At 41.4% G+C, this 14,582-nt stretch overlaps 1 protein-coding gene across 3 annotated transcripts in view; it reads left to right on the plus strand.

Moving 5' to 3' along the window:
- Positions 1–14,582, plus strand: part of foxp2 (forkhead box P2) — a 102,745-nt gene that overhangs the window by 9,317 nt on the left and 78,846 nt on the right. For all 3 annotated transcript variants that reach the window (XM_077499370.1, XM_077499374.1, XM_077499375.1), the window contains exons 2-3: positions 350–413; positions 881–948. The gene's annotated coding sequence lies outside the window, so the exon portion shown is untranslated. The remainder of the gene's footprint in view (positions 1–349; positions 414–880; positions 949–14,582) is intronic.

Consider the following 14,582-nt stretch of genomic DNA (forward strand, 5'->3'; position numbering starts at 1 on the left):
TCAATTGTCTGTCAGAGTCTCACCGTGATTTATTTGGTGTTGAGATTGCGTCCCCTCAGGCGTTGTACCTTTTAACTACAGAGAGTTGTGTGTGTGTGTGTGTGTATACGTCTGACGATAAGCACACATGCACACGTACATTCTCCTGTTTCATGGCAAAATCCAGGTGCACTTTGTTGTTCCGCAGTTTATTGCCTTCACCTACAAGCCATACAGAAAGAAAATAGTTACGCAAGACCCGATCGAGCCCGCACATGCCAGCACCCGCACTTCAGAATGTACCTCGGAAGTATTAAGAATAAAGATGTCCTTAAATGTGTGTGGACTAATGATATACTTCATGTCACAGGTTGCTGCCAGCCATTGTGGGGACTCCCTCCACCCGTGTGACGGAAGTGTTCTACCCCTGAAAAGTAAGTATCATTTCATGTCCGCCAGTGTTGAAATGAACTGAAAACTTTCCAATGTACCTTTTCTGTCCACTCCGGTGCAGTTCTGTAAGCCCAGGAGAGTGATTGTAGTGGCTAGTCAGGGTCAAAAGGAGCCTATTATTGCCCTCCCTCAAATGTAACAAATCTTGTCCACCTTGATAGAATTGCCCCTCCAGTTGTGCCTGTTTCACACCCCAAGGCTTTTCAATCTACTCTTGCTCAGAAGTTATGATATGCCGACAAATGTGAGCATGCTTTGCTGTCTTTTTATTTATTTTGTTGACGTCTGGATTGAGATTTGTAGCGGAACAGGATTATACGAGCCTTAAGTGATATTAGAGTAAATCAGACTGCTGCACACAGAGACACGAGGACCAATTCAGTCTTGTTCGCTGCACTGCTCTTTTACTTTGAATCCAAACATCAATTTTCCCCTCTTGTATTTTTAGGCTGAAATATGCTTACTCTGCGCCTATAGAAACAACCCGAAAAGACGCACACTGTTAAGTCCAAAGTGGTAAGTGATTTTTTTTTATTTTTTTTATTTTTTTTATTTTTTTTATTTTTTTTATTTTTTTTATTTTTTATTGTTGTTGCATGTCGGCATGTGTTGTGCTTTAGAGTGTACAATATAATGAGGCACATCAGTCATACGAAGTGTGATGGGTTTGGCCCGGTCCGAGCTGCTGAAACCACAAAAGTGCGAGTTACAGCTGGAAAAAACAATATTTTTTTCACAAGTTGACACAGTCAGGAACATGTTGGCTTATTTGAGAATCAAAGAAATCAGATTTAGCTCGAACACAGTATGCTGAATCAAATTCAGATCGACATCACAATGTAGTACAATGCAATTTTCAAATCTGTCTTTGCTTTTATTTTAGAGTAAGCCAGAACAATTATGTATAATAAATCTGAAATTGTTGATTATTGCCTTTGTTTGTTAAAAAAATAAAATAAAATCATGGGAAGCAGACCTTGTAAAGAAATTTTGACAGGGTGGTGGTGGTGGGGGGAATCGCGAATTGTTTATTTTTCAAAATTGTTTAGCCCTTTTGAATCCACATTAAATTTTTGATTGAACCTAACGTTAAATTGAGCTGGCTAATTTAGCCTGGACATACAATCATCATGAAACAATAAAAACGGATACATTCCCTATCGTATTCAATGACTTTTAATCATCATTGAATCAATGCCATTGGGGTTTTGGATATACTTATTAAAGTATGAAAGAACATCTAATATTTAGTGCAGTGTCTTTGACATTGTTCACCAGTCCTGCCAGGTCCACTCCCCTAAGAGTCGTATCTCTCCAGAGCAGAGTCCAGATGCTCTTCTTGCCTTAAACAGATTCGAAAACCAGTTCTTAATTTATCAAACGCTCAGTTATATCTTCAAAGACGAGTGCTTACTTTTTCAGCCAGCAGATATTCACTAACTGGTCTGAAAACTCCTTTTAATCATTGAAAAAAAAATCCCAATTGCTGTACTTAGTGATATAACAAAATCTCCAGCAATTAAGTTTTACTTGGCTACTTTAAAGCAACTCCAGTTCAGAGTGAGCAGCCCTCTGCTCACATTTCCAGTCTGAAATTGATTTCTTGTCATAGATCAGAGAGCTCTTGTCATTTCATTTCCAATCCTCAAACGGTTTCTCTCAGCCTGCTAAGTGTCGGCCCTCTCAGTGGGCGAACCTCTGCGGATCTTTACCCCGGCCACTCAGACCCGTCGAGGGGGTAGAGGGAGAAATCAAAAAGACTCGGATGATTCCCCATTGGCAGCCTCCATTGTCAAGCCGATTCGGGATTGGTGCGGGAGGTGAAACTTGAAGGGTAACGCGTGGGGGAGGATGAGATCAGGCAAAGCAACCCCCCCTTTTTTATCTTTATCCACCATTAACCCCAGTGCCCCAGTGTGTGGCTCAGATCAGGACCACTGGTCAATCCCCCATTCACCGCCACATGGAATATTTTAAAGTTAAGCTCCCTCGCTTAACAAAAACTCTTACTCATCAAAGGTTCACTCTCCCTTCTTTCGTCCGCTCAGTCCCAAGGATCTCCTGCCTCTTCTCTTTGGTCCACTGTGTTGTCTTCACACTTTTAGCAGAGAACTTCTGCAACTTTCACAACTTTCCATATGGGGATTTAATGAGGTTTTTGGGTCTGATAGTGTGAGCAAATTGGAGCAAGAGTTGATGGAGCGATGACGTTCCGTCCCAAGCTGATCTCAGGATTGAGGGCTGTCCTGTTTTTAAATGGGCCACATTATTTTCATAAGGGAAATGTGTTTCGCCAAACAGTACCATGAAACCATATGTGACCCATCACGCCGCCAATGTAGAGAGCATTAGGAATTGATTGCAGATTTCCTACCACTCCACATGAACGTCTGTTATTCTTGTCTAGTCTATCTAGTTTATGACAGTAGTACAGTATTTATCCTGTTATAGGTCTGACGTAGGTTTGGTTGCATGAAGCACCCCTCCAATAATTTCTTCAAACAAGCGCAGGGTCTCATCTTTCACATGTTTTTCTTTCCACACAACTTAATTGGAGAAATTTTGGGTGCGGAAGCTGGCCTCCGAGCCGCAGATTATTGTGAAACTCAACCTGAGACAGGCGTGACATCAGAGCGGCCTGACACTGGTTTGAACTCACCATTTCAGGTGGGAAGAATTACGAGTGGCTTCACTGGCCCGCTGATCGTGTCCAACCAATCGGTTGCACACAGTCGCACATTCTTCTCCCAAGGTCTAAATGCTGATTGTCCTGACAGATTGAACTGCTGTGTTATCACTAAACTGTCACGCCGCCTCATTTTTCAGGCTTTATGTAAGGCCTTGACAGTTCAGTGTTCCACCGGGACGTCGCCGTGACCTCAACTTAAATGTGCACTATTTTTACCTGCTGATGAGTTGGGGTTCGTTCAGATTCCATGCAACGGTGTCTGAACTTACTTTCCAAAAAATGCATTTATTTGCTTATTGAAGGACATTTTCTTTCATTACTACAATTCCGTTATTCTCTGTAAGTACACTGTTCTGTATTTTTTTTTTTTTAGGTGTGACTCAAACCATGTGGGTTATACTCCACGGGCAAAGATCCAAATCCTTTGTTCGTAATGATCATTTGATCGCAGCCTGAAAAGGGATAAGCACAAGACCAGACTGTGAAACTGCTACTTGCTTGGAAGCAGAACGGACGTCCGTGTGTGCGTGTGGGGTGTGCGCGTGTGTGTGAAAACACACAGCGAGCTTGATTCGGGTCATGGAGCTGACAGACAGTGGAATGTGACTGTGTGTATGTTGACAAACTCCACTGCACTCTGAATGGGGTTTGTGATTACACCTCATCATGTTTGCTGCATGGGCCCTGTCCATGCAAAGCCCACCCCACTCCCCTCTTCCCTCCCACCAACCCATCATTCTCACTTCTCCCTTACCTCTCTCTCCCCATTTCTCCATCTCTCACTGTAGTGCCTCTTGGGCAATCATGTGGTCACACTACCTGACTCCTTGCTACTCAAGAGTGCAGTTGACAAAAACAGCCCGAGGCCCGTCATGTGGAAAAGATTCAGTCGGCACACTGCATATATTCCCCCCACCCCTACTTGCAGCTCCTCACTTTCTCCCTGTGTAACCGATGCACACGGGTGTTCCCTCCCGCTGCTCACCTGTGAAGGCAACTGGCCGGCCACGATGCGCGTGCGCTTTTTAACAGCCAAAATCCGCGCACACTTTCTTCTTTGTCAGTCCAGGCGAGCTCCTCTCTGTCATGTAACACAAAAGCATGGAGGTCAGTGAGAGCGCTCACTTGTCAGTCAACTCGGTGGTCCTGCGCTGTCGAGCTGCTCACCTGTATTTATTGGAAGAAACACGCTCTGCACTACTCAGGGGAAAGACTTCTCCCTTTCCATTCACTTTGACTTCACATTTTCTTTCCCAAAAATGCACTTTTGTAGTTTGGCGTGCAGCGCCAACTCTTTAGGTCAGATGCATACCTGAAAAACGAGTACAGTCATCTCTTACGCGACCTTATCGCATGTTTTTGTTTTTAATCCCATCTTCTTGTATAATGGAGGTGGCTGACTGGTTAGCACGTCTGCCTCCCAGTTCTGAGGACTCAGGTTTGAGTCCAGGCTCCGGCCTTCCTAGGTGGAGTTTGCATGTTCTCCCCGTGCCCGCGTGGGTCTTCTCCAGGTACTCCGGTCTCCTCCCACATTCCAAAGACATGCATGGCAGGTTAATTGGGCGCTCCGAATTGTTCCTAGGTATGCTTGTGCCCTGCGATTGGCTGGCAACCAGTTCAGGGTGTACCCCGCCTACTGGCCAAAATCCAGCTGAGATAGGCTCCAGCACCCCCCGCGACCCTTGTGAGGAATATGCGGTCAAGAAAATGGATGGATGGATCTTGTATAATGGAATGTGATAGAATTTATCCTCATTTAAAAAAAATAAATAAATAAAAAAAATAATTATCCTCATTGCACATGCATGAGTACAGGGCAACAACATTCACAATTAGAGCAAGGGATGCACAATAATGCTATGTTCAACCGATACCGATAAACCAATAATTTAGAGGTGCTGATGTCGATAACCGATAAGTAAGCCGATAATTGTTTGCAAAATTAACTTGAATACAAATATGCTTTCAAGTCCTACTTAGAAGTTTAACAAATACATTGAAACATTGTATAAACTTTGCACAATGTTTCAATGTATATAAAGCACCATGAAGCAGAATTTTATTGATATGAGCCACAACAGATGGACCAACGTGGCATGTCTATAATTACTGCTGGATTTCTTTATTATCTGGTTCATCTGTATGAAATCAAATTGCCGATAATTATCGGCAGATTTCTCTATTATCTGGTTTATCTGTTTGACGTCAAATTGGTCGATAATTGCCGATAATTATCGGCCACCGATATTATTGTGCATCCCTAATTACAACCCATCCAAGAGACGTAAAAACAGTGACCAACAGAGGAAGACAGAATGGCGAAGTCTGACGGGTTGCCAAACAGCGGCCAGATTTTGAAGTAAGAGTGAGAGTAAACATGAAGTAAGAGTAAGGGGGAGAACAATCTCCAAGCACCCCAACCCCGGACCCCGCACACTCCACAGGGGTGGAGTGGTGGAGGGTGACATCATGCGGAGTAGCGGACATGTAGCGTGCACTTAACAGTGCACATACTCACATGCGCACCATGAACGAACCTGTTCATAATTTGTGACATTATTGGCTCCCGAAAATTGATGCCTCCATAGAACATGTATAGTGGTCAGTTTCGCTTATTAACAAAATGTTTACAAAAGAGTCTATCTCAAAAAGTAGAGGTGGGCATTGTCATTGACTTGAATTGATGATTGATGGAAGTGCCCACCAGAGAATGCTTGATAATGCGAAGACTCACAAATATACACGGATTGAGAAGGACACAGTGTGTACTCACCGTTATCAGCAGAAGTAATCGTATTACTAAACACCACACACACAGATACAGCCCTTTAGAACAGGTGTGCCCAACCATAGGCCATTTGGTCATTTTGCAATTAGCAAACTTTGGACTAATGACATTTTGTGAAAAATGTAGATGAACATTGATAAAACGTCACAGTCCTGTATTAAATATAAAACCCATTAAAAAATGGGAAAACTGTACCATCTGGCCCCCATTTTCCCCCTAAAGCAGAGTTGCCACTGTTTGTATTATTTTGGAACCTTCTGTCCATCTGCGTGCTTTTATTTTGCGGCACTTGCGACCTCTTTGTTACTGCTTGCTGCCTCCTAGGCGGTCGCGTTCATCTCATCTCCCCACCTGGCTGAGCACACACACGAGTGCACACGTTTCTCAACGGCTGATTGAAACCTGTGTCGCCGAGTTGCTAATGCTCAGTGAAGCATTGTATTGTAGATAAAGTAAATAAACGGGCGTATTGTTGGAAGAATCGCTGTAACACACACACGCAGATGTTTTTTCTCTTTCACGTTCATGCATTAAATGAACGGCTGCTGTATATGGAGAGCAAGTCCAAGATGTTGTCCGTAGTTCTGGAATTTCACAACTTAAATGTTTTTTTTTTTAAGCATCTCTGTCGAAAAGTAACACTTGCATTCAAGGTCTTGCAGTCAAGTGGCCGCTTACGATGGAGCACGCCAACGTTATGGTGTTTACTTTCTACTTTGCTGGCTGCGCCAAAAGCCACAGCTGTCTGTTAAAGTCTATGAACGTAACTTGACGTTCACAAAGTTCTTTCAAATCGTTTAATTCCCACCATTTTTGTTCAGAAAGACTTATTCAGCAGCGAGTCAGCGTATCGGTTCAATTCAAGAGCGGCCGGGTTTGGAAACCAGCGTCCGCGGAATGATCCTTTAGTTGTACTCGGCGCCAAGTTGTAGATCCAAAGAAACCCGCACTGATATTTTCACCTGGCATTATGTAAAGCTCCGCTTCGACCCGTACAGTTAAGTGGTCCAGGTGACATGGTAATACGTTTGCTTTGTACCTGCTGATAAATACTCAAGAGCTTCTTTCCCACTCGGCTGCTTCCCAATGTGTTTGGACAGCCTTTTTTATTGTGAAAAAGGGTCATTCAAAACTCCCCTCTGCCTTTTGTCCAATATTTTCGCGGCAGTGATAGTTTTTCCCCATTTATTTAGTGAATAGTCAGCGGGTGAAAAAGAAGAAGAGTGTTTTACATTCTGGAAATGATGACATGGGTTATAATCTCACACATATTCATCGCGGCAGACGTTGGACCTTTGTGATACTTTGTTCCCAGTCCCCTCAATGGACAGCTTGCCTGAATCATATCTATTTTTTTTAAAGGAATAATAGTGTTTACCATCATGTCATTCAGAAGGACCACAAAAGAAACCATAGTTCTGAGCGACTTTTGTGCTAACCGCTAATTTGCACCCCTTGTCTGTCTCAAAACACATTGAATAGCAAATCTGAAAATGACTGATTTTGTTTTTCTGAAAATTGAACTACGCAGATGCTCCCAAAAAGCTTTGCTGGTAACCTACATGTGTTTTTAATAGAAGGCTCGACGCAAGCTCGGTGCTATTTATGCTGCATCAGGTACCTGCCAACAGGCATGAATTAGGCATACAAACCCTTGCTTCAGGTACCTGCAAAAAAATGCTCCACAAAATTAGAAATTTCATCCTCAAATGAAGTAATTCATTATCAAAAGAAAAATAATAGTTTGAGCCTTGCTTTAGATACAAATACTTGTCTTCGGCATACCCGCACGTATTATCGTTTACCACAACACGGTGGCATTTCAATGTTGGGTAATTACTAACGGTAAGTAGGGATTAGTGTTTTGGATGTTGTTGGTACATTGGCTCACCGACTGTATGTTAAACACACCTTTACGTGGATCAGACACATTCTCACCGAGACAGAAGGTCGCTCCTTTTTCATGTATTTACAGTGCATGTGATCTCATAATGTCAACAGATGCAAATGTGTGCCAAAGAGATTTGCAGTGAGTGGGGGGAGAAAAAAAAAAAAAAAAAAAGCACGGAAGCCAAGATGTTTGTCTTGCTCGCTTTTACTCCGCCCCCCTCCGAATTGTTTTCCCTTCAAAGTCTTGACAGCATTCGGGATTAGTGCCATAGCTGCTAACAATCATTAGTGTGTTTTCACCATTGTGTCATGAGCTGTTTTCCACCATCAACACCCCCAACTCCTCATACCTCCTGCATGTCTCCTGTTTTCGTTGGCGAGCCAGAAATGAAAAACAAACGCGGCGACCCCCGGTGAACCCTCCTGACGCACAGTCAGTTAAATGGTTTGTAAGACGTTTAATTAGCAAGCGGCGTTATGGTTATTCATCTCATCATTAGATGTGTGATATTAAGTGAATTGGCTCCCATGGGCCTCCGTGTTTCACAGATCAATAGATTGAGATGAAGCTTGAAGGTGGTGGTGGGCTGGGTGGCCACTTCCAACACTTGGCCGTCGCCCGATTAAAAGGCACACTTTGTTACTTTGATGCACTCGCTCATTTACTTCTGCAATTAGATTACGTGCGTACGTATATGTCCAGCATGTATTGTTTGTATATGTCTTTATGACACTTTTTGCAACAGATTTATGGCTCTTGGGTTTATTTGGTTGGTGAAAGGACATGAAACAATAGGCAAGGTTAGGACTCCACACACTTCCCCAGTGGCAGAGTGCTAGCGTTGGCACTTTGGGACACTTTGTTGCTCTGGAGCATTGTTTGAAGGCATTGTGGAGATTGCTAATGCAGCGTGTACACCTCGGAGGCCCGCGAGCCCGCAGCTTGATATTGCCCCTATTCCCAATGTGAATATGGTCGAGTGGTGATTGGGGACTTGCTGCACCACCAAGCCGCTATTCACTGCAGCCGGCGCTACTAGCCGGAGTTAATTGTCCATTATCTGCCATTATCTGAGCTCTCTCCCTGGCTCCTGTCTTTTATTCGGTCTCGCTCGTGATTCTCGCCATCGCCACCGTCTCATTCGCTCAACGTGGTATCCACCGCTGGCGACCACAGTTCTAATCATGATCATTCTCTTTGTTCCTTCGTTTCTTCACCGTCATGTGCAATAAAAAAAAAGAAGTGATGGATTTGCCAGATGTTTTCTGATTTAAAAACAAGTAGACATTCATCCATTTTGGTTTATAAAATAGCATTTGATGAACAACTCAGCTTCTCCAGCTTTCCTGCAATTCCACATCAGTCTTCACAGAGGTGTTTGAGGAATCCTCGGAAATTTCACTTGATGGCACTGTTTTCCTTTTTGCTTCACTGGATCAACGGGGCATGTTTTATGGTTGCCCACCACACACACAGGCAAACATGCACGAGTCCTCCACAGTCACAAAGGGCCCGAATAGTATGAATGGGAGCAAAAATTTTCACGTTAAAAATTGAAGAGAAAGTCTTGATGATGATGATGATTATATTATTATTAATATTATTATTATTATTATTATTATTATTAACTTAATTTGTTTATACATTTATCATTCACATATACACATTATAAATACAAATAGATGAATATATATTTGTTTAAAGTCTTTTTTTTTTTTTTTTTATTAGTTGATGAATCAATGTAGAAAAAAAAACATCCATCTATCCAATTTTCCATCCCTTTATTTAAAAAAAAAAATACAGAAAATGTGCAGACACGATTCAGTTACTGTTTTGGTCTGTAATGTGAGAAAATAGGAAAAAAAAATGGATCGTTGTTTCAGGCAACACTGTGCGATTATTTTTTTGTGATTGGCAATGACAGGCATGGATTGACATGTGTCACATACCTTTCCACAGACATTGGCTAATCATGATCGAAAACTTATCAATTATCAAGTTAATCTAATTATTTTTGAGAATCAATAAATTTTTTTAGAGACCTTGTTTAATTTAAAATTGTCCAAATTTCATGTTCTCAGCAGTAAATATTCTCCAAATTCTGTAGTGCTCCTCCATGAAAGCAGACTGGTTGTATTAATGTTGAATCAAATTAAAACATTTGCAAAAATATGCATTTAATGTGAAAAACAATGACCACATTATGTTTTTTGACATGTTTACCAAACCAGTCATTGAATACTAAAAAATGTACTGTCAAGTTAAATAGTTAAATAAAGGGCTGGAAATTAAAATATATTTTTTTAATCTAGGTCATTAATTAATGGATTATTAAAATAATTGTTAGTTGCAGCCCTAATGTATGCACATATATGGTATAATTAATTAAAAATGTTATGAAAAATATCAATTTAAAACTGTATTTGACTGTTGTTATCCATCCTTTGCTTCTCGGCCTGATGTCAACAGGATGGTCCACGATGAGTGTTTTGTTGCTCACCTTCCTCTCAGTTTACAATAGACACCTACCGAATGCAATCGGTCGTGCACAAATTCATGTATATGAGATATTTTCCGGTTTAAGTGGAAAACATTTTTATTAAAGGGAAACTGTTTTCCTCCATCCATGACTCTCACTCCTCTTGTCTAATGGAGACAGTGAGAGAGCGAGAGAAATAGAGAGAGACTAAAGGATTAAAGTGAGTGTAAATTAGGCTTGGATGGATGCGTTAATAAGTCCTCGGGAAACAAACGAGGAAGAGTTGGTCTGGTGGCCGTGCCAGTATAGGCGCAATGCATCACAGTGAAAAATACCAGCGCTTGTAATACAACATTAAGCGCATCATAAATAAAAGGTACGGAGCTCATAATTGAGGCTCTGGCGTGGAGAACCTCGGCTGGAGATGAGAAATGGAAATCTGTGTACTGGTAAATAGATAATCACACAAAAGTAATTGAGGTTTTCAAACCCCAATCTCCACTGCCAGCGTGAGCTCGTTTGCATGTTAATCACGCCGGTGATTTGCCTTCATCACAGGCCAGTTGGCGTGAGCACTTCCATAACCAGTTTTTAATTGCATTTAAAATGTCACAGAGGTGGAACACATGTAATTTAGCCAGGACTGTGTCCAAATTAATGGATGCAGCGATGGACGCTGGATTCTTCATTCGAGATTATCAAGCTACCATTTTCAGCATTTCATGAGTTAGAAACTCCATAATAGTTTATTTTGTTTTATTACCTGCTGTTGTTTGACATATAATGATGGGAATGATAATTCCCTAATGCAGCTAGGAGCACTCCAGAGAGGGGAAACCTGCAAAACAGGCCTATTTAATTTTTCATAGAGGTGGACCACTAGGAGCAATAAACCGATATCCCTCTTCCCATTTTTTCCAGATGCCTTCTGCACCACTCTATCTTACCAAAAGCGCGTTCTTGCAGGGGGAAAAAAAAAAAAAAAAGTTGTGCTGAGACTTACATGAAAGGAAAGAACTGTTGAAATGTTAATTTTACCATCTGCTGTCGAGGCCTACTACCTTGTGCGTGTTCCCCCTCCCCACCCTGCCTGCTTTAATCCCTCAGTAGTTGTGTTGTGTTTCGTCAATGTGCTGCTATTTTGCTGTTTGAAGTCACGGGTGAGCATGGCTGCAAAAATACAGGGCCACATGGGGCACGGTGTCAGAACTGTTCTTTGTTTGGTGTCCCAATGTCAATTTCAACTGTCTAGTGTCCAACTAGGGCCACACAATTAGTAGAAATGTAATTGTGATTTAGATTAGATTTTGGCTTCTCTTGATCAGAACTTAACCGCTCACTGCCAGGCCAGTTCAATTGAGTTCAAATTTTTATTTGACAGGGACAATGCAGCCAAACACAGCTGAAGTGATGTATATTGACACCTTCTCAAAGTAATTGCCAATATCATTTTTTTTTTCAAATTTTTCAGGAAACACAAAAAACTTGAACCATTTGCATCATGATGAGATGATTTAGGCAAAATACAAATTTTTGCAAAAAAAAAAAAAAAAAAAAGCCGGTATAAAGGTTTTAGTTAATATTAATTCTCAACTCCAGTACCCAGTTCTCCTCCACAACATTGTAGTGCAATATAAAATGTGAAATATACATCAATTAAAAAGGCCTAAGAAATTACACAAAAAACAAAAAGTAGTTCAAATGGATCAATGACGTCTATTCCCGTCTATGGCAGTGAATGCGTACAAACAATATCATTGAAGAAAAACAATTGTGCTGTTTTGAACTGTTGAAGTATACTGTAAAAATTAAGCACACAAGAATTAATTACATTATATATAAATACAAGACATTGTTTTTAAAACATTTCCAGTGCTAATGCTAAAGTCAATGTAAAATACCATTGACATGCTAAAAGGAAATTATGATCGAATTCCCGAATTGATATTCCTTCAAATAACATTCACACACACAAATTTATATATTTTTTAATTGATATTATATTACTATTTTAGTTTGTTAGTAATTTATTTTGTGGTTGTTCTTTCAAGTGACATTTAACCTTTGTACCAACACACATTTCTACATATGGGCCAGAATATGATACCCGAGTTCTCAGTTAGCCCAGTAAGTCCCACGACTTATGAAATTAAAATTAGTCCATGCAGTGAAAATTTAAGATTCTTGAATGTCACGTGATTATTTATTAGCTCATTTATAGAAAAATAAAAAAATAGAAAAGAGTGTTTAACAATAGTGTTTAGCGTGCAGGAATGAATTGGCATGAGGCTATGATGGTAATTTGGAGTAGTTGAGTCTTGGTAGTTGAATAGATTTTGAATTATTGATGTTTTTTTTGTTGTTTTTTTTCCTCCCACATAATCGTCCATCCCAAGCATTCACCTCTCCTTGGGGGAGCCCTTTAGTCCAGTTTGGATTCTAATCAGTCGTTTACAAGCTCCCCCACTTCCCCACCCATCCAGTTTTCCCGTAAGCTCCATAAAGCCCAACAAAAATCTGCCCGGGCGATTTGTGTTTCTCATCTTCCCCTGGTCACAAAAAGCTGACAGTTTTAAAGGTGAGAGCGTGGCGCCAAGTTTGAAGATGCTGCCAAATGGACGGATTCCATTGTGCGATTCGATCGTTTGGCAATTAGGCTGAGACATCCTGTGTGCGGAGTTGCTTAGCATTTTGCTTGGCCCGCAGCAGATTGTTTAGTCTGCTCTCATTGTGAGCTGTTTCTGAGCTGCAGTTGACGGTTGTTTGCAGAGCGCTGGGGGAAAATGTGAGCGGGGCCGGTGCCTTTCTCTATTTATTTATTTTTCCCCCCGTCCTTGGAGCTGGAATCTGATTTGTGTTCATGTTCCTCTATTCTCTATGAGCGTTTTTTAAGTGTGGCTGCTGAAATCTAGACTCTGTATGACCTCACTGCGCCGCCTGCGTTTCATTAATGACCAGCCCTGTGGTTTGGGGAGAGGAATATTTTTCATATGACACCGCCTTGCATTAGCGTGGCGCGGCAGCTGCGCAACCGCAAAATCATCCAATTTTGTGGCTTTGGAAGGTGTGAAAAGTTCAGCTCCCTTTAGCAAGCCTTGCATTTATAATTACACCCCGCATGCACGCGTGAGCAAGTCGAGGAACTACCAAAGACTTGTAAAAGATGCAGGAGGAGAGAAAAAAAACAAATCACCTGCTGATAAAACATGTCTTTCATTTTCCTTTTGCAAGGCGAGATTCATTTCGAACGTTGAAAGTGTGATAAAGCATTTGACACGCTGCGCTTGCGAGAAGCAACTGTAAATAACAAGCACGAGTCAAAGCGTTTTTGACAGCCCTGTTTCACGTGTTTATTTTCATCGTATTTTGACACCGTTTTGGACTCGGGGAACGCACGCAAAAGTCTTCTTAAAGATGTTTTTCAAGCCGCCACATCTGGCACAGGAGGTATTTTCTGTACCAATTGATTGATTCCCCAGCCTTTGTTGGGAGCGCCTCACGTGAGCCACACAGCAGTCGAGTACATGCAACACGCCCTCCCCTCCCCTCATATGAAACCCAGACACTAGACTACTGTAACTCTGGTTGGTACCTTGCAGGATATTAAATATCCAAGAGGAAACTTCAGATTTGTCCCAAAACAAAGAGCCTTTGTGCCGCCACCATTCTGCACACTTCTTTGGCTTTCAAACCATCCTGGTACTGTCATCCTAATTCAATAAACAAAACAAATATATGAAATTACTTCCAAATCTTAATTCCTCTCCATTCATCCTGGCACATTCCAGTACAGCAATGTCGGTGGCACAGCTAAAGGTGAAACCGGGAGATAGAAGCAAGTCAACGGGGCTCAGGGAAAGTGAACAAAGGAGGAGATTACCTAATAGTTGTGCTATGTACGTATTTGTGAGCGCGCTTTCTTGCTTTCTGTTGGTGCGGGTGGCTGATGGGTACTTTTAAGCCGCCAGAAACATCCCCTTTGCCATCTGTCTTCCTGTATACACGGCGACGCGCTTTGATGGGGGCAAAAGCCAGCGCGGAGGGAAAGTTAATGACGTTGCCATATAGCTCGTAACTTCTTGAAGTTGTTTCCTGCTAGCCTAGCTGCATGCGGTTATGTGTATTTATTAAAGCTAGAGTTGAGCCGTTTCTCATGAAAGATTTACACACTAGTTTTGGTGTAAAGCAACCCTGTTTACATAAAAAAGTTCACAAGATATTCAAGGGTATAAATCAAGTGTGATAGTTCAAAGCTAACTTTTTTATTATATATATATATTTTTTATTATATATATATATATAT

This window comes from Festucalex cinctus, chromosome 16 (assembly GCF_051991245.1).
Source record: "Festucalex cinctus isolate MCC-2025b chromosome 16, RoL_Fcin_1.0, whole genome shotgun sequence".
NCBI classification, from domain to species: Eukaryota; Metazoa; Chordata; class Actinopteri; order Syngnathiformes; family Syngnathidae; genus Festucalex; species Festucalex cinctus.